The sequence below is a fragment of the Populus nigra genome, chromosome 7 (genome assembly GCF_951802175.1).
Source record: "Populus nigra chromosome 7, ddPopNigr1.1, whole genome shotgun sequence".
NCBI lineage: Eukaryota > Viridiplantae > Streptophyta > Magnoliopsida > Malpighiales > Salicaceae > Populus > Populus nigra.
This window is the reverse complement of record NC_084858.1, coordinates 10931776-10954074: the sequence shown is the minus strand read 5'-3', so window position 1 is coordinate 10954074 and position 22299 is coordinate 10931776. Positions and strand designations below refer to the sequence as shown.

The 22299-nt window shown below is 33.6% G+C and overlaps 2 pseudogenes; one reads left to right on the top strand and one right to left on the bottom strand.

The window, feature by feature from the left end:
* The first annotated feature begins 1466 nt into the window (after positions 1–1466).
* Positions 1467–22299, top strand: part of LOC133700048 (probable galactinol--sucrose galactosyltransferase 6) — a 56420-nt pseudogene continuing 35587 nt past the window's right edge.
* LOC133699881 (uncharacterized) lies at positions 15329–22286 on the bottom strand (annotated as a pseudogene).

Sequence of the window (22299 nt, the reverse complement as noted above, 5' to 3'; positions counted from 1 at the left end):
AATGACTAGCTCCAGGATCAATTAAAGCATAAACTTACATTGTATCTAATTGTAAAGTACCTGCCACCACATCAAGTACAGCTCCCACATCCTCATAGGTCATGTGATATACCTGACCCTGAGTCCTCCCCTCCTAATTTCTGGGCCTCCCACGAGTAGCACTCATCCCTAACTGGGTAGGCCTGATAGGACGATCGATTGTCATTGATTATTGCTGGCTCTGAACCTCAATCCTCTGACCATGGGCTCCCTTGGTAGTTCTACGAGGACAATCCTTCTTCTTGTGCCTCGTGTCCCTACAATAGTAACAACCTCTACCTACATATGGGCACTCTCTCCATCATTGCCCCTCTCCACTACAAATATAACATCTCCCCGGCATCACAGAGTAATCTCCAGGGTGTCGCTGCTCACACTTCTGATAGAATGGATATACCGGTCCTTTTTGCTCTGTAGACCCTCTAACAGTTATGTTATTATCTATTTCTTTATTTGTAGTTTATACAGTTAACCTCCCTATGGTTCGACCTGGTCTTGCCGGGTTATTTATTACTTCGACACTCCTACACTTGGGAGAAGACATCAACTCTTTGGTTGTGTCAAGTTTTTAGCACCGTTGCTGGGGAGATTTTGAAGATACTCATGCAAAATTCACATCAGCTCTCAGTTTTCAAGAGAAAAGGATTTTGGCCAGCTCATAGCCTAAGCTCGCTATATGGGTTCAAAATACATTGTGTTATAAATTATTACTTGAAAAAAAAAGATAATCACCCCAACTCAAGGAAGTTAACCTTAAACATTAGAACAAAAATTTTTTTCTTCCAAGTAAAGCCCCATAACTATGTGTTGATATATTGAACACAAAAGAAAGGTTTATTAATATCTTGGTAAAGAGGTATTGAGCAGACATATAAATCGAATGAGAGTTTGTTTATCTAAATAGATTAATGGAAGTTGAATGATGAATGCATTGCTTTGTGGAACTTGGATATTGTTTTTCTATTTTACCGCTTTAATTACTAGGGACTAGTAATAAGCTAGTTGGGGGGGTAATTAGTACTTAAAAGTGGATTTTTATCAAGGTTTTATATCATCATGTTGCACTTGAAGTATCAATAACTCCTTAACTAGAGCAAGTTTTATAATAACATGTCTAATAATATAAGATACTTTTAATTATGGTAAATGTTCATCTTAAATGCAGGTCTATCATATAAATCAAAGGATTGATTGATGAGTTTAACTACTAAAATTGAGAAGACAAAGAGAAGGCTACGTTTCAAAAAGAGATGCTGGTTCAGTCCAAACTAGAACACCATTCGGTTATTAGATCCTAATAGAAGATGTAGAACTTAAATTTAGGGAGGACTATTTTGTAAAATAGAGACTAGGGTTTCCTAGGGATATAAAAAGAAAGAGAGAAGGATAGAACATAGAGAAGAGGAGAACGGTCAGCCAAGGGAAAAATGCATGAGAAAGGATTGCCTGGAATTATTAATCATTTTGGTTGGTGTACCTGGGATGCCTTTAATCAAGAAGTGACTCAAGAAGGGGTAGAAGCTGGGCTATAAAGTCTTGCTTCTAGTGGTACCCCACCAAAATTTATGATCATTGATGATGGATGGCAATCAGATAGTGGTGACCTAGAAGAGGAAACCAATGGTCAAGATGTGAAGAAATAAGATCAGCAAATGTTGCTTAGGTTGACTGGGTGATTAGTACTTAAAAGTGCATTTTTATGAAGGTTTAATATCATTTTGCAGTTGAAGTATCAATATCTCCTTAACTAGAGCATGTTTTATAATAACATATTTATTAATATAAGATATGATTAGTACTTAAAAGTGCATTTATATCAAGGTTTTATAGCATCATTTTGCACTTGAAGTATCAATAACTCCTTAACTAGAGCATGTTTTATAATATCATATCTAATAATATAAGATACCTTTAATTTATGGTAAATGTTCATTTTAAATACAGGCCTATCACATAAATCAAGGGATTGATTGATGAATTTAACTACTGAAATTAAGAAGACAAAGAGAGGGTTAAGATTAGAAAAGAGATGTTGGTTTAGTCCAAACTGTAACACTGTTCAGTCATTGGGTCATATCTAGAGCTATAGATCTTGGATTTCAATTTTGTTTATATGACTAGAAAGCTAAGACATAGGCCTAAAACATTTATGTGAGTCTAAGACTCAATTCTGCTATTTGGAAGTCCAAATCTTAGCAACAATGGAGAAGTTAAAATATGTCCTACAGCCCAGACATTGTTCAGTGTTTAGCACATATCTCGAGTTCTAGAAGTCCAAATGCACTTATTCTTTTTTTATTGGAAAGATGAGACAAATTCCTAAAACTTTCATGGGACAATCTGTTCAAATTCTGATGTTAGCAATGACATTTCATTAAGATAAGAAGATAAGGATTGTCACCAAGTCAAGATGTGGCCACCCACTCAACAATTAGTCATCAAATCAATAATTACAAATTTTAGCCTATAAAAGGAGGCATTTGTCATGCATTTAGGCATCTTAGTTTTCAGATCAAGATCATGTTCTTGCTCTCTCTCTTTATATTTTTGTAATACTTAAGTTTTGTTTATATTAATCTCTTATTTATGCTTTCATTTCCTTTCCTTTACTTAGTTAACTTATATCTTATTTATGTTCTTATCTTGTTTATTTATGTTTCTCTCTTTCATTATGTTTAGCTAAGTTTATTATGTCAAGGTGAAAAAGTTACACTAATGGTGTAAGAATAAGTATAGTATAAACTCAACATGGACTTTAATATTTGATACTAATATGTTTTGTATTTATTATCTTGTTCATTTTTTATACTTTACTTATTAAATGGTTAATCTAGATTTATGTTGTATAACCGTTGGTATAACAAATACTTGGCACTTTTATAGCCCAACCGTATGGTATAACCAATATCTGTGCTATGAAAGGAACTTGATTTGTTGTTAACATAAGTTATAATCATGAATACCTAACAACATTTACAAGTATTAGCATTATTCGAATAAGATAACTAATGTAATCATGTTAACAATTTATAATCTGATTGGAACCTTCTTTTTGTGTGGTTTCCAGTTGACTAATAAAAAGAGTTTATACTATACTTGCTTGAAATACCATTAGTAGATCCTCTAACCTTGGCAATTATTTTATCCTTGTTTAATCTTTATATCAATATCATATCTCAAAGCTCTCTTCAACTCCTTTTCCATTATTATCTATTTTTTTATTTGTAGTTTATATAGTTAACCTCCATGTGGTTCGACCCCGGTCTTGCCGGGTTATTTATTACTTCAACACTCCTACACTTGGGAGAAGACATCAACTCTTTGGTCATATCAAGATACTTTAATTTATGGTAAATGTTCATCTTAAATGCATGTCTATCACATAAATCAAAGGATTGATTGATGAGTTTAACTACTGAAATTGAGAAGACAAAGAGAGGGCTAAGCTTAGAAAAGAGATGCAAGTTCAGTTCAAACTAGAACACCATTCGGTTATTGGATCATAACTAGAGCTGTAGAACTTGGATTTAGGTATGGTTTATATGTATAAAAAGCTAAGACATAGGCCTAAACCTTTCATGAAGGGTCCAAGATTCAAAAGGACCATTTTCAAGTTCAAATTGCAGCAACAACAGAGAAGTCGGAATTTATCGTGCAGCCCAGACACTATTCATTGTTTAGCCCATATCTCGAGTTCTAGAAGTCTAAATGCATAGATTATTTTTTTGATGGAAAACGGGGACAATTTCCCATAACTTTCATGAAGACTATCTGTTCAAATTCTAATGTTAGCAATGACCTTTTTTGCAGACAATAAGATAAGGATTGTTACCAAGTCAAGAGGTGGCCACCCACTCAACAATTAGTCATCAAATCAATTGTTCTGAATTTTGACCTATAAAAGGAGGCATTTGCCATGCATTTAGGCATCTTGGTTTTCATATCAAGATTATTTCTTCACTTGCTTTCTTTCTTTGTATTTGGTAATGTTTAAGTTTTATTTCATGTTATATTTTCCTTAATCTCTTGTTTATGCTTTTCATTTCCTTTACTATACTTATCTTCTTATGTTGTTTATTTATGTTTCTCTTTTTCATTATGTTTAGTTAAGTTTATTATGTCAAGGTGAAAAGGTTACACTAATGGTGTAAGAATAAGTATAGTATAAACTCAACATGGACTTTAATATTTGACACTAACATGTTTTGTATTTGTTATCTTGTTCACTTTTAGTACTTTGCTTGTTAAATGGTTAATCTAAATTTATGTTGTATAACCCTTGGTACAACAAATACTTGGCACTTTCATAGCCCAACCGTATGGTATAACCGGCGTGGAAGACCTTCCAAACACTCCTCCTCGGCTGACTCCAGGATTCAGGGCAACACCCCCTCTTCCTCCCTTTGAATTATTATACTCTTATGGATTTAGGCCAAATCATATATCCTTGTGTCTGGGTTTACTTCTTTTGTATATTGTTGTTGCCTTCTTAGGCCTGTCTTATTGTTGGTGCAGATTTGCTGGTTGGGATTGTTTGTTGAATTTGCCAGCCTTTTATTGTTGGTTTGTTGCCTCTGTTTTCTGCAGTTGGTTTGCATGTTTTGTGGCTGCTGGTCGGGTTTGGTATAAGCCCTGTTTTGCTACTGTTTCTTGCTATTTGGCATGTTGTTGTCTAGATATGCTTGTGGCCCTACTGGTTGAGTTGGTTTGAAGCTCTTTGGTGTTGCTCTTTTGCTCCAGATTAGGAGGCTGCTTTTCAGATCCTGGTGTGCCTTGTTGAGGGGCTTTGGCTGCATATTGCTGCATTTCTTGTTAGGCGTAGTGGGAGCATGTTTCCCCTAGGTTTTTTTTATTTCTACTTTGCCCTGCAGTGAGGGCTGTTCATGTTTTTGTATATGGGATCCTATTTCCTACCTTTCGGGAGCCTGTTCCCCTTGGTGAGGCATTGGATGCCCTTTGCTGTTAGTTGGTTGTCTGTGGGTCCAGGCTGCAGCTTGATTCACTTCTGGTTGTTGCTGCTATATGCATGGCTCATGCAAATTGGCTTCACGTGGTTTTTTTTTTTTTTGCTGCAGAGCCCTCCCGCTAGGCCCTCTTTTCCCTTGGAAGGTTTTTCCCTGCATGAGGGATGTTCATGCTATTTGAATATGGGATCATGTTCCCTTGGTTCATTCTTTAGGGAGCATGTTCCCTTCGGCTATTAAGCTTTGTTATTATGCCTACTATGGTATGTTCAAGGGAGTCTGTTCCCTTTATTCCTGTATGTACTGTTCTGCTGGTTTCCAGCTTGTATCGCAAGCTTGTCTTGCTATTTTTTATCTATACAATACTTACATTTGTTCCCAAAAAAAAAGAAACTTGATTTGTTGTTAACATATGTTATAATCATGAATATCTGACAACATTTACAAGTATTAGCATTATTCGAATAAAATAACTAATGTAATCATGTTAACAATTTATAATCCGATTATCTTGGATACACAACTTGTTGAAGCATGTAATTTAATTCCAATTATTTTAGGATGTCTGTTTCTTGCAACTTCTAATGCATTGATTAATTGTAGGGATGGACTGATGAAGCTATCATTTGGAAACATGATATTGGAGATGAATATTTTCAACATTTGCAAGCAACCTGGAGATGATAGTGATTTACAGGAAGTAGATCTTATTGAAAAATTAGTTTATGATCAATTTGAATCTACCTTGAGTAAAACTGAGTTTGATGAATCTGAAGAATTGTAAATGATTTATTCTCAGGAAGAAATCAAGGACAAGAAAGGCACCGATAATTTTGTCGCAAATCATTTGTCAAAATTGATAATAGATTCGACATCTGACATCCCACCAATCGATGATTACTTTCCTGATAAATCCTTACTTTCCCTTAGTCCAATGCCTTGGTCTAATAATTTTGTCAATTTTCTTGCTTTAAGATATTTTCTAGCTCATTGGAGTACCCATGACAAAAGAAAGTTTTTGAACGAAGTGAAGAACTTTTATTGGGATGACCCTTACTTATTCAAATATTGTCCTGATCAAATATTTTGAAGATGCATTCCTGACAATGAGGTAAGTAATGTCATTAAATTTTATCACTCTAAGGCATGTGGAGGTCATTTCTCATCAAAGAAGACAACTGTGAAAATCTTACAAAATGGATTTTATTAGCCCACCATGTTCAAAGACACGCATGCATATTGCAAAACTTGTGAAAATTGTCAAAAAATTGATACTAGTCAAAAAGTTTTGCTTTATAATTCTCGACTCCATTTATTTCTTGGAAAGCTAAGATCAAGATGGAGCGGTCCATTTATTGTGAAACATGTGTATCCATATGGGGCCTGTGATATCGAGAATCCAAAGAATAGTAATGTTTTCAAGTCTCTCACCCCGGTCAAATGGCAGATAACGGTACTCCATGACTCTTAAGTTGGTTCTTTCAGTTTCCCATGATAATTGATATCTGTGTATATATTTGTGCAATTCTTTGCTCTTTCTCCTTTCTTTGTATCTCTTTTCCACTTCTCATCTAAAAAAATTGACACCACTCTTGAAAAATTAAAAAAGTATTTTCCCGTTTTGCCTCCAAATGCAATTGCAAAAATTTACCGTGCTAGGAGTGAAAGATTAAGGTTATTAATGAACCATGGAATTTCTAAAGATATTCGCTAGCTAATTGAAGCAAATGTCTGATTATCAGGTGAGTCTTCCAATTCTTTCACTTCATACATGCCTGGAATAGGTAAAAGCACTTTTGCGAAGAAACGTCGTGCAAAACGACTGAAAGTTTTCACCAATGTGCCAAATGGACTTTTAATGCACAATGTCGTTCTTTAGGAATGATATCTATAAACCGTGAAGATAAAATACAATTCATTAAGTATGGCTGAGTAAGGGATCTTTAGATAATCTTCTATTGACTCTTGAGACACACCCTAATAGAGATGTGCATCGTGGAATTCATGATTTATGGCCCCATTTTCATAAAGAATATGATCGACTTAGTCTTGGAAATCTGACTAAAGAAGACCCTATTTGTCAGTTTTTAAAAAAACTGGATGGGAAGCTTATCCCCAACCCATAGAAAGCGTTTAAGTTGTTCTTGGACGTAAAACCAAGGGAAGATGTGAGCCATAATCACAACTATTTTTACATACACATTTTCTAAAAAACAGAGAAAGAAAGATCTTGTGCCTTTTGGTTTTATTAATAGCATATTATTTTGTTTTGTTATTTCTTATATTTGTTTAAGTGTATTTCAGGTTTGTCAGTAGTTGCTATTTCAGGTGATGTCTTCTATACTCTATCTTTCTACCTTATAACATTAAGGACAATGTTTCATTTTGGTTGAGGGGAGAGGGTAGTAATTGATATTAAAAAATATTAACTAACCGTGTTTTGTATTATTAAAACCATTTGCAAAACTGTTGTTACTAGGATGGAAAAGTAAAGGAGGAACTTTAGTGACTCTTAAGACGCATCTTAGTAAACATTCTTAACAAGGTCTATGATTAGTACTTAAAAGTGTATTTTTATCAAGGTTTTATATCATCATTTTGCACTTAAAGTATCAATAACTCCTTAACTAAAGCATGTTTTATAATAACATATCTAATTATATAAGATACCTTTAATTTATGGTAAATGTTCATCTTAAATGCAGGCCTATCACATAAATGAAAGAATTGATTGATGAGTTGAAGTACTGAAATTGAAAGGACAAAGAGATGGCCAAACTTAGAAAAGAGATGCTGGTGCAGTCCAAACTTGAACACTGTTCGGTAATTGGGTCATATCTGGAGCTGTAGATCTTTGATTTAGGTCCATTTTATATGGATGGAAAGATAAGACATAGGCCTACAACTTTCATGTGGAGCCCAAGATTTAAAAAGGCCGTTTTCAAGTCCAAATTGTAGCAACAACGAAGAAGTCCGAATCTGTCCTGCAACCCAGACACTGTTCAGTGTTCGGCCCATATCTCGAGTTCTAGAAGTCCAAATGATCTCAAATGTTTACCCTGGAAAGATGAGACAATTTCCTAGAACTTTCATGATTCAAGTTTGTTCAAATTATGACGTCATTAATGACGTTTTTGGCAGACAAGAAGATAAGAATTGTCACCAAGTCAAGATGTGGCCACCCACTCATCAATTAGTCAACAAATCAATAGTTCCGAATTTTGGCCTATAAAAGGAGGCATTTGCCATGTATTTAGGCATCTTGGTTTTCAGATCAAGATCATGCTTTTGCTCTCTCTTTATATTTTGTAATGCTTAAGTTTTGCTTATAATTAATCTCTTGCTTATGCTTTTCATTTCCTTTCCTTGTTTATTTATGTTTCTTTCTTTCATTATGTTTAGTTAAGTTAATTATGTCAAGGTGAAAAGGGTACACTAATGGTGTAAGAATAAGTATAATATAAACTTAACATGGACCTTAACGTTGGATACTAACATGCTTTATATTTGCTATCTTGTTCACTTTTAATACTTTGCTTGTTAAATGGTTAATCTAGATTTATGTTGTATAACACTTGGTACAACAAATACTTGGCACTTTCATAGCCCATACTGTATGGTATAACCGACACCTGAGCTATGAAAGGAACTTGATTTGTTGTTAACATAAGTTATAATCATGAATGCCTGACAACATTTACAAGTATTAGCATTATTCGAATAAGATAACTAATTTAATCATGTTAACAATTTATAATCCGATTGGAACCTCCTTTGTGTGTGGTTTCCAATTGAATAATAAGAGTTTATACTATACTTGTTTGAAGTACCATTAGTGGATCCTCTAACCTTGACATTTGTTGTTATCATTGTTTAATCCTTACGTTAATCTTCCATCTCAAAGTTCTCATCGACTTCTTCCTCTTCTTCTTCCCTATTATTATTATCACTATTATTATTATTATTATTATTGTTGTTACTATTGTTGTAGTATTATTGTTGCTTATAATTTATACAAGTAACCTCCCTGTGGTTCGATCCCGGTCTTGCCGGGTTATTTATTACTTCAACACTCCTGCACTTGGGAAAAGATATCAATCTTTTGGTCGTGTCAGTCTATCAGAATACTTCTTGAAATATTCAGGTTTACAAACTCGCATTGTTATCACTTGATTCTGCCCATATACTCATTTAACAAGTATTCTTAAACCTTCATTTTCACACACATACTTTAACATATGATTGTGGGTTACACATTGAATTATTACATTATTTATGTTTTTTTGTTAAAGGTAACAACTAAGTAAAAGGGATAGTAAATAATTTGCAAAAAAAAAAACCAAATTAATGATAATAAAAACATAGATAAGTTTGGTTTCGTAGCCTCCCTAACCTAAGCAATTAAGCCTAAAGGGGTGTTTTAACACCTAATACCCTGAAGTCAACTGACTTAGGAGCTATAGGCCCAATTCTTGTTACATGGGTTAAGGAGAAAAGCTTAAGCGAATCAAACATTGCACTATCTACATATTAGTATCTACAACCCGAGTTACTAAGCTCGTAAGGGTGTTTCAACACCTAATGCCCTAAAACCAACTGGTTTGGGAGTCATTAGCCGAAAGCTTGTTACATGGGTTAAAGATGCATTGTGTTTTCTTAGAAAGTTAAACTTAGAAAAACATTAGAACAGAATATTGTTTTCTTCCAATAAAAGCCCCATCATCTATGTTTTCATACATTGAGCACATAAAAAGAAAGTCTATTAATATCTTGTTTCAACAATATGAAGCAGATATATAAATTTAGTGAGAGTTTGTTTATTTGGATAAATTAATGGAAGTTGAATGATGAATGCATTGCTTTGTAGAACTTGCAAATTTTTTTTCTATTTTAACACTTTAATTACTAGGGACTAGTAATAAGCTAGTTGAGGGTGTGATTAGTACTTAAAAGTGCATTTTTGTCAAGGTTTTATATCATTATTTTGCACTTGAAATATCAATATCTCCTTAACTAAAGCATGTTTTATAATAACATATCTAATAATATAAGATACCTTTAATTTATGGTAAATGTTCATCTTAAATGCAGGCCTATCACATAAATCAAAGGATTGATTGATGAGTTTAACTACTGAAATTGAGAAGACAAAGAGAGGGCTAAGCTTAGAAAAGAGATGTTGGTTGAGTCCAAACTAGAACACCATTCGGTTATTGGATCATAACTGGAGCTGTAGAACTTGGATTTAGGTATGGTTTATATGTATGGAAAGCTAAGACATAAGCCTAAACCTTTCATGAAGAGTCCAAGATTAAAAAGGACCGCTTTCAAGTTAAAATTATAGCAACAACAGAGAAGTCAGAATCTGTCCTACAGCCCAGACACTATTCAGTGTTCAGCCCATAACTTGAGTTCTAGAAGTCCAAATGTACCGATTCTTGTTTTGTTGGAAAGCGGAGATAATTTCCCATAACTTTCATGAAGACTATCTGTTCAAATTTTAATGTTAGCAATGACTTTTTTGTAGACAATAAGATAAGGATTGTTAACAAGTCAAGAGGTGGCCACCCACTCAACAATTAGTCATCAAATCAATTGTTCTGAATTTTGACCTATAAAAGGAGGCATTTGCCATGCATAAGCATCTTCGTTTTCAGATCAAGATCATTTCTTCGCTTGCTTTCTTTCTTTGTATTTGGTAATGTTTAAGTTTTATTTCGTGTTATATTTTTCTTAATCTCTTGTTTATGCTTTTCATTTCCTTTACTATACTTATCTTCTTATGTTGTTTATTTATGTTTCTCTCTTTCATTATGTTTAGCTAAGTTTATTATGTCAAGGTGAAAAGGCTACACTAATGGTGTAAGAATAAGTATAGTATAAACTCAACATGGATTTTAATGTTTGATACTAACATGTTTTGTATTTGTTATCTTGTTCACTTTTAGTACTTTGCTTGTTAAATGGTTAATCTAGATTTATGTTGTATAACCCTTGGTACAACAAATACTTGGCACTTTCATAGCCCAACCGTATGGTATAACCGACACCTGTGCTATGAAAGGAACTTGATTTGTTATTAACATAAGTTATAATCATGAATATCTGACAACATTTACAGGTATTAGCATTATTCAAAAAAGATAACTAATGTAATCATGTTAACAATCAATAATCCGATTAGAACTTCCTTTGTGTGTGGTTTCTAGTTGAGTAATAAAAAGAGTTTATACTATACTTATTTGAAATATCATTAGTGGATCCTCTAACCTTGACAATTGTTTTATCCTTGTTTAATCTTTTCATCATTATCGCATCTCAAAATTCTCTTCAACATCAATATCATTTTATTATTTGTAATTTATATAGTTCACCTCCTTATAGTTTGACCCCGGTCTTGCTGAGTTATTTATTACTTTGACAATGCTGCACTTGAAAGAAAACATCAATTTTTTGATCGTGTCACTAGTATTAAAGAGAATGCAAAGTTCTAGTAGAAAGATGATCTAGCAGCGGGGATCAAGAGCATAGTAAATATATCTAAAGAAAAACACGAGTTAAAATATATGTATGTGTGGCATACTATTACTGGTTATTGGGATGGGGTCCGTACAGGAGTCAAGGAGATGGAGGAATATGGGTCAATGATGAAGTATCCAATGGTGTCAAAGGGGGTGGTGGAGAATAAGCCTACATTGAAAAACGATGCATTGGCGTTACAGGGATTAGGGTTAGTAAATCCAAAAAATGTGTACAAGTTTTATAATGAGTTACATAGTTATTTGGCAGCAGCTGCTATCGATGGGGTTAAGGTGGATATTCAATGTATTTTCGAGACACTTGGTGCTGGATTAGGAGGAAGGGTTGAATTAACTAGGCAATATCATCAGGCCCTTGATGCTTCTGTTGCTAGGAACTTCCTTGATAATGGCTGCATTGCTTGCATGAGCCACAATACTGATGCCTTGTACTGGTAAGTTTCCTTTTCTTCTTTACCTTGTTTATTTTTTGGTAAGCTTTGAGCTTTTTCTTGATGTGATGTGGTGCTAATTGAAATGTTATGGCGCAGCTCCAAACAAACAGCAGTAGTGAGAGCATCAGATTGTTTCTACCTGCGTGATCCAGTATCACACACCATTCATATAGTAGTAGTGTCATATAACAGTGTTTCTTGGGACAGTTCATGCTGCCTGATTGGGACATGTTCCATTCTCTACATGCAGCTGCAGAGTATCATGCTTCTGCTAGGGCTATCAATGGTGGACCCATCTATATCAGGTAATAAATCCTAGTCCTTCATCATCAATCAAAATTTCAATGTTAAATTAAGATATCATCAAATATTTTTGTGCTATGTCATTTGCTAAATGTTTGTGGTAACATTTTTTATGAGCAGTGATGCACCTGGAAAACACAACTTTGAGCTACTAAAGAAGGTGGTACTTCCAGATGGGTTTATTCTTCGAGCTTGTTTGTTTGGAAGGCCCACCTCTAATTGCTTGTTCTCTTACCTTGCCTGTGATGGAGTGAGGTAAGTCTTTCTTCTTGATAGTTTTGTCATCTAAGCTAACTAGCATGATGAAAATATTTCCATCTGAATTTTAGCTAATTTCTTATCCCAGCAATGTTGCATTATGAAGAATTTTCTTAAACAGTTTTCCTTTTATTGCAGCTTATTGAAAATATTGAGCATGAACAATATCACAAGGGTCCTAAGTGTCTACAATTTCCAAGGAGTAGCTTGGAGCAACACTGAAAGAAAGAACGCTTTCCACCAAACAACAACTGAGGCACAGGGGTCGTGATGTTCACCTCACCGCTAAAGCTGCCACAGACCCTAATTGGGATGAAATTGTGTTTTCTATTGTCACCGAACAGGAGAACTAATCACCCTCCCTTGCAATGCAGCCTTGCCAGTGTCATTTAAAGTCCTTGAGCATGACATATTCACTGTAACACATATCATGGTTTTAGCAACTGGGTTCAGCTTTGCACCCAGGGGCTAACCAACATGTTTAACGCAGGTGGAGCCATCGAGAGGCTGAAGTATAAAATGAAAGGTGGTGCTGAATTATCATAGCTTAATAATGGATATAGGGGTGAAAATAGTGGTGTGACTGAAAAGAGGGTGGGGAACTATAGCAATGAATTGGTAGCGAAAGTTTGCATAGAGGCTTAAGGATGTGGCAAGTTTGGTGCTTATTCATCTGCTAAGCCAAGGAAGTTGACACAATCAAAAGATTGATGTCTTATCACAAGTGTTAAAGTGTCGAAGTAATAAATAACTCGGCAAGACCAGAATTGAACCATAGAGAGGTGAACTATATAAAATTATAAACAACAAATTAAAAAGAGTTGAAGAGAACTTTTGAGATGTGATATTGATGTGAGTATTAATCAAAGATAAAAGCAATTGTCAAGGGTAAAGGATCCACTAATAGTATTAAAAATAAGTATAGTATGAACTCTTTCTATTATCAGGAAACCATACTTTTAGTAACACAAAGGAGGTTACTTTTAGAGGATCCACTAATAGTATGAACTAGAAAACATAAACAAAGGAGGTTCCAATAAGATGATTTATCCTTAATAGTTCATTATAAATTTTTAACATGATCATATTAATTATCTTATTTTAGTAACACCATACTTTTAAATATTATCAGGAATTCATGATATTAACTTATGTTAACAACAAATCAAGTTCTTGTTATAGCACAGGTGTCGGTTATACCATATAGTAGGCTATGAAAGTGCCAAGTATTTGTTGTACCAAGGATTGTACAACACAAATCTAGATTAATCATTTAACAAGCAAGGTATTAAGAATTAGTAAGATAAAAAGATAAGACATGTTAATAACAAACTTTATTGGATATAAACATTGAAATCCATATTGAGTTTGTATTATACTTATTCTAACACCATTAGTGAAACCTTTTCACCTTGACATAATAAACTTAGCTAAACATTGTGAATAAGAGAAACATAAATAAATTAGATAAGAACATAGTTATGATGAAAAGCATAAACAAGAGATTAATGAAAGCAAAACTTAAACATTACAAAAATACAAAGAAAAAAAGCAAGAATATGATCTTGATCTGAAAACCAATATGCCTAAATGCATGGCAAATGCCTCCTTTTATAGGCCAAGATTAAGAATTATTGATTTGATGACTAATTGTTGAGTGGGTGGTCACCTCTTGACTTGGTAACAATCTTTATCTTCTTATCTGCAGAAAATGTCATTGCTAACATCATAATTTGAAGAGATAGTCTTCATGAAAGTTCTGGGTCATGGTCTCAGCTTTCCAACAAAACAAGAATGAGGTCATTTGGAGTTCTAAAATTCGAGATAAGGGTTGAATACTGAACAATGTCAGGGCTACAAGACATATTCCGACTTTTCCGTTGTTGCTACAATTTGAACTTGAAAACGGTACTTTTAAATCTTGGACTCTTCATGAAAGTTTTAGACCTATGTCTTAGCTTTCTATCCATATAAACCAGACCTAAATCCAAGTTCTACAGCTCCAGTTATGATCCAATAACCGAATAGTATTCCAATTTGAATTCAACCAGCATCTTTTTTCTAAGCTTAGCCCTCTCTTTGTCTTCTCAATTTCAGTAGTTAAACTCATCAATTAATCCTTTGATATATATGATAGGCCTGCATTTAAAATGAACATTTACCATAATTAAATGTATCTTATATTATCAGACTTGTTATTATAAAACATGCTCTAGTTAAGGTGATATTGAATTAAATGTATATATCTTATATTATCAGACTTATTATTATAAAACATGCTCTAGTTAAGGAGATATTGATACTTCAAGTGCAAAATGATAATATAAAACCTTAATAAAAATATACTTTTAAATACTAATCAGAAATGCATTGTGGATTTAAATGTGGTTGATTTTGTGTATGATTTGAATTCTGGATTGGTTGGTTTTAGCTTGGATAGCTTGCCTGAAAAGGGCAAACTTCATGTTGAGATTGAGCAATAGAAAAATTGTTGAGATTGAGTAATAGAAAAATTCTATTAGAATAGAGTTAATGGCTACATGGAAAGTTTGGATATTTATTGTACTTGCATGTTCCCCTCTAATTTTCTTCCCTCCGTAGTTTACTAGTTTATGTAATCATGTGGGGGAATTGAGGGGGAATGATCATCTAAGAATTCTACTACCTACCTGTTTAATTAATACTTCGTTCTGGACTAAGCTCAAACAAACTTATTGATGATGAAACGTATTGAATAATCATGAGATGGTTGTTACACTAATATGAATCCAGTGGACCAAAACAAACGACAGAAAACCAATCTGAACTTTATCTGCACTTAAAATCAATAATTATTCAATCATCAAAACTAGACATTGATGGCATGAACAGAAAAAAAAAATCTTCTTGGTACCGGGAAGGTGGGACAAGGGGCCTAATGGAACTGGAAAAGCTAGGTTTATAGACTTCATGAGGATGCAGACCAATGGCACAGAAAAAAATTAAAAATGACTCTAATTGTTTCAAGATGCTATTCTCAACATATACTGACACACGTTTTCTACGGAGAGATCCTTTTTGTGTTTTGATAATAAATACAGTAACTTGATTACATTCATCATCCTCTTGTTTTTGTTGTAGCTGTTCTTCAATTAGTTGCAGTTCCAGTTGATGACTAAATTCATCACCAAAATCATCATCGTGTTGTTCATTTTTTTTGTGCTGTGGTTGATGTTGTTGCTCATCTTTCAGAGCATGACGTTGATTCAGTCCTGTTTGCTGATAAAACACTTGCCTTTGGACGTTCCAGTTCTCTGTGATCCTCTCAACTTCATCTCCAATAAATTCCCTATCATCTGATATATGCTTGTATGTTTTGGACATCTACTGCCTTGCTTGCTTCTGAAAAAAAAAAGTGGTAAATTAAATACGTCATTAGATACTGAAAGAATTTTGAAAGGGAAATATAAAATGGAGACCCCATGATATCTGGACCAAGCATATTTAACATGGTTTAGATAGTATTAATTGATATGTGCTTCAAAGTTTATACAGCACCATAAATGATGTGGATAGGAATCAGAGAGAAATTTTTGGGTTGAGTAACAAATCGACAATAAGAATAAACACAAACTCTTATGGAAATAACTAAGCAATCAAATATATTTAGAAAAACTCTACCACCCCTGCCATTTATCCTAGTAAAAATTGGAGAGCATAACAAAAAATTCAACAATTAGATAAATTCAAAAAATCACGGCCAAGTAAATGTAGCTTCTTAGTGTTAGTGAATTGATAAACTAGTTTCGCATCTGGTAATGGCTAGAATCACTAGCTCTGCTAGGCAGTACAGATACAGGTATATTAAGGAAGAAAACACATGTTACTTTCACGATTTGATGCTTATTCAGTCTATAACTTTTAAATAAGGACATGAGATGGATAAAAGAACATACCTCTGATGACATGTTTCTTCGCCTCTGCATATTCTGTTAACATTTTCTTGAGCATCTCTAAATCAAATTACATACCCTGCAGAAAAAGATGCAATTCAATCCACAAGCTTATTCAGAAGAAGGAAAAAAAAAAGGAGGAAAACCATGGCACCAACTGTGAGCATTGTACACAATCATTATACCTACAGGTATCTATTTTCAAAATAGGAAAAGAAGGCGGGGCCTATTTGCAACTATTGATCTAGTGGAACCTGAGTAAAACCTTTACATGAGTTATGCAACATACCACCATGTCCATATGGAGGAATTGCTCAATCCGAATATCATCAAACAACCTGTTATAAAGAAAGCAGTGGAGCAATAAGAGGATCCATAGAATGTTTTGAAACCTGAAACCTGACTAATCATGCTATTATATTAGATTGGAATAAATTATATCATTCTTAGAAAACATACTTCTTATATGCAACTTGCACACGGGCATCTTGCAATTCTGTGAGTTGGTTCACTGCCTCACTGACAGAACCTTCATGTAAATCCACAAACCCAAAGAGAAACATGTTCTTTTCTAGCATCCTTTTGACCAAAGCAGGTACTACTTTTATTCCATGTTCTTTTGCATTTATAACAAGGGTCTTGAGTTTCTTCAACTCTCCTGACAGATAACATGAAGAAATAAGATGGTGAAAAGGAGAAGGAAAAACAAAACTTCAGTTAATCATAACTTCATTATTACTATCATCACTAAATTCACCTCAACATGATCAAGCATGATCAAGAGCAATAAAATGCTTCCAAATGAGAGAGTTCACACAAAGAAAAACCCTTAAGCATGTTCACTTCAAACCTAAAAGTCCAACCAATGAAAGAAATTAATCACAACAACACTGACAATACAATGCAAAAACCCAGATTGTTCATGGCTGAATACAAGAGTGGCCCCAGAAAGAAAAGAATGGAAAAGATGAGTCATGACACCAATAATGATAAATTAGAATAAGACCTAGCAGAAGTAGTTTGTCTGAGGTAACTTCCAATTTTAATAAAATATTATTGTGTAAAAATCATTCAAAACAACCAAAAGTCACACAGTAATATGTAATCAATTAGTTCTAGTAAGAAGGATAAAAGAATTAATTTGAAAGCCAATTTGCACATCACCTGCCATTCAGATAAGCAAAGAGAATTAGAGCAAAAGCTTCATAATATGGCATGGCACATAGTACAACCTCATCAAAATAAACTAAACCTCAAAATTAAGTACATTAAAGATAAAGTTCATGCAGAAAGTGCAGATATACCAAGAGAGAAGTACATTTTGAGAGGAGGCTTGAATGGTTGAGTCTCATAAAGACAGTAAAGGCAGTACATGCCTCCTAGCCTTTGTGATAAAGAAGAAGTGCTAATCATGTGACCTGCAATTGATTACATGTTGGTTAGCAAAATTTGCATTAGAAATTGAATTAAAAAAAAAATCCTTGATTTACTTTCAAGGAGACAATCATCTAAATTCACTATGAGCATGGTAAGATTAAACAAGCTCTCGCTTACATATGCCTCAAGAAATATGATGAGATGGCAACATGATCCAAAAACTATCCAGCCCCAGATGGGACTTGTCCATTACCAGAAACGGGCTTTATAAAATATAACCAGGGCAACAATTTTTAAACTGAAGAAAAACTCACAACGACAACAGGATTCTAGCAGAGACATTATTTGCTTCAATGACAATACAAAAATCAAGTCGGTGAGAGCTCACCAATTGTATGAGCATACAACGACTGCATAAAGAAGGCCAATTTGGTAGGAGAACTAGCTTCAAGATGTAGGTAAACTTCCTGGAAAGCCATACTCTTTTCATATCAGCCAAAGTTGTAAACTCACCCTAACAGTTCCCGAACACCACAACTGTTAAAACAGTCAAAACATAATAACCTTCCTGAAAAACAATAGCTAAACAAAGCATAAACAGCCCAACATAACAAATCCAAGTAAACACCTCAACAAACTCATTTATAAGCTCATCAATGTCCAACTTGAATGGAGACAGATCCATAGCGCCAGAGACTCTTCAAATCTTAAAACACAGAGACAGTATTAATTCCAGTAACCCTTTGGAATTACAAAACAATATCAACAAGAAAAATAAGAACCCAAGTAACTATTGAGTTCAATTTCAAGATTTTAAACGGAGAAAGAAAGCAAGAAAGGGACTCAATTCATATCTCTAATTGAACAAGAATAAACCCATTTTAAGAATTGAATAAGCAATATCCTCGAATGAGTAAGCACTGACATACACCATAGAAAGGATCAAAAAAGAGGATTGTTTTGCCATAAAGATCCTATCTTTATTTAAATAATCTTTCTTTTTATGTTAACCTAAAAACACAATTAAAACAGAGAGAAACTTTAAAAAAGACAGAGAAGAAGAGAAGGTTTTTGTGGTGCTTTGGTTTTAGATTGTTTCAAACGACGGTGCTAATTTTCTCATGTTGAGTGTTTTTAACCTTACAGGTTATGGTCTCTCATTGAATGTTTTTCAATCTCCATCCTCTAAAGTGGTTGGATCCAAGCAGAGTTGAGGCACATCTTAAGCCACAACATAAAGCCACGGCTTGCAAGGACAAGAGAAAATAGTCCAGCAAGTTTGTTTTATTGATTTTAACCTTTTTTTTTTTGTCTTAGAATATAACATATCACATTTAACGTAATATTGGTTGATTCCCCGCGCGCTGCCACGGGCAATCTTGCTGCAGCTTTCTTGCCAATTATAAATTCATGAAACCTAAATCACATAGCAAGAGGGGAAATGAAGAACTTTCCTAGCATGCAAGTAGAATCTAGATTCATTAAAAGGCAATGAATGCAGTGGTTAAGCAATAATATCTTTAATTAAAAGTATTTGTCATCCAATGATTCTAGAACAAGAAGCGCTTAATAAATTAAAAAGAGTTGCATATAGCAGTGCTAGCAAGAGTCAAGTTGAATGCTTTTAAGGAAGTGAGTTTTAGCAAAAGTTGCAAAACAATATCCAGTGCATGCATGGCATGACCGTCCATGGCTACATGTCCTGTAAATGAAAAATGAATCATCAAGCAACTAAAATAAAAAAGTTTGAGCAAAAAAATTAGAAGCTTCGTATTTCTTTGAAAAGATCTCAAGGATAAAAGATTTCAATGTATGTCATCACAAAAAAAATATAATTAATTCTATGGCATACAAAAAGAACTGGAAATGAAATTAAATCATCAATGACACCAAAAATATCAAGAGCATGTTGATCCTCTGATTTGTTAAAGCTTAAAAACAGTGTTCGACAGATCAAAACAAAGATTCCACCATGCATTCTATTAATTTCTCACTGCATAATAGAGCAATGAAACCACAAAACACAATTCAAATACAAATCATTTGATATTCAACCAATATCCAAAAACCTAATGCCACCAAACTAAAAGCAGAGACATAAAAAAAATGGTTGACTTATTAGAGCCTGCAAAAACATACAGAATTGCCAATAAAGCAAGTCTATAGAATGTTTTCTTGTAATATCAGAAATGAGAATACAACATGGAAACAAATATAATTGCAATCATGGTTATCAAGTAAGATAAATGGAAATTTCTTAGAAAGGCTTAAATAACTTATTAGGACTTGAAAGATTTTGAGCAAGAGAAACTGACAGCACAGTCCTAAACCAGCAGAAGCAGTGGATAAATTATGCCAGAAAAACAGATATGGTAAAGCATAAACTTGAGAAGCCATAATCCATCAAAGTAATTGATATAGCTAAAGTGATATGGATTAAAGAAAAAGAATGCTAGGCTAGTTGTCAAGCCAATAGTTAAGCCTAACCAATTAAAGCTAGGTACAGTATGTTGTAAAAAGTTAGAAGCCTACGCAAAACTTGGTAGTGAGATAGCATATGAAATATGGTTATCTCAACAGCCAAAGACCGGAAAAAAGAGAGCAAGGTGTTGTAGTTGATTTAGTAGTAAATTATTATGGACCGAAGGTATAAGAAAAATGAAAAGGTAAACAAAAATGAATCAAATATGCAATGGCAGTCAATAGAGTTGAGATCTAGATTATTACCTGTACAGTTGCATTTAACAAAACAAGCTACAGTCGAATCTTAGTTGCCCCGTCTCAATAAAGAAATTTTAATCCTTTAGAAATAATACTAGAAAGGCAACTAAGATAATTTAAGTTTCTCACTCTTTTCTTCTTAATTCCAGATTCAAAGGCGTAAAAAGACGAAACTGAAAATCAAACCATTGAAATAACCAACACAAAAAAAAACTTCAAATGTATGAAAAGAAATAATCTCATTTTCAAAGGCTAAATTCAAAAGTATAAATTCTGTTGAATTCTCAAAACAGGAGAAAGCAAAACAACCTTGCAACATGTGAGGAAAAAAAAAAGCGTGTCAAACTTATGGAGTATGGGTCCCTATAACGAGTTGATTAAAACCATGCACAAATAACAGCACACCTAGCACCTCTCGCTATTAGAACAAAAAAACCAAATTGTGAAAAGGCAAGATGAGGACATAAAAAATACTTTTCATGTAATATATGAAACTTATTCACTCGAATGAAAATACCTAAAGCACTGCACTCTTATAATATAGAGACAGTAGAACACTGAGTCAAATATTTCACCAAGATGAGCACTCCCACCTGAATACCATCCACTTATGGAAGAAAAAAAACTTTAAAAAAATGGTTGATTAAGAGCCACTGGATAATGCAATAATTTAATCCTGGATGGTTCATTGTAAAATAATTATGGGCACAATAACCAAAAGATATATCAGAGACAAAAAGGGGGAAGACCAATAAATATAATAGTAGTAATTAGAATCAAAGAATATTAAACTAAGGTTATAATTGACAATGACACTAAAAGTTTTGATTCACATTGCCTTCATTATTATCTCAAAAATAATCCATGAAAACTAAAAAAGAAATTAAAATTGTGAACGATAAAAAAATCACTCCCCGGAAAGATTCAAAATCATATTTCAAAGTCTATTTAAACTGTAGTCATAGATGTGCTCAAACCCTGGCTTATCTGTCGAATTGAACTTCAATCTAAAATAATTTGTGAATCATTTCTACTTTCAAATGTTTAACTTGAACATTTAGATCCAAATCGGAAATAAGCATATAATGACAAAGAATCCAATAAAATTGTTAGGAAAGCTTAACAAAATCACATACTTGGCCTCAACAAAGCATCACTAATTTCTCAAGCTTCTTTATAGCATATATATTCGACTTTTCTCTACAAACTCTAACCTGCAATTTATAAAGGAGAAGTTTAAGAAAAATTACTAAATAAATTATGAATTGGTTAAAAAAGCATCACCACTACAAACACTCAAACGTAAATTTCAAGAAATAGATCCTCGCTAACATTCATTTCACTCCAAAAAACAAAAACCCAAGAAACAATATATCTGATATTAATAGATTCAAAGATTCCATTTTCTATTAATTCAAAGAGACCCGGAAGATGAAAAATCAAAATCAGTAGTTTTTCTCACCCGACTTGGCCTTCCTTGTTTCTCTCTCTTCTGTCTTCAACTCCTAAAAAAAGATGCAATGACAAATCAACCATAATTTCAATGAATGTATGATCTAAAAGAAAAAGGATTTGCCTGTAACCTAAAATAGAACAGGAAATTTCCAATTTGTGGTCAAATGAAGAAGAGAGCACCCTCGTAGCCTTTGTTTCTCCTGTTACAGGTTTGATTCTCAATTATGTGGTTAGCTGGACATCAATAATTAGTCCCAGCACCTGTTAATATTTAGCC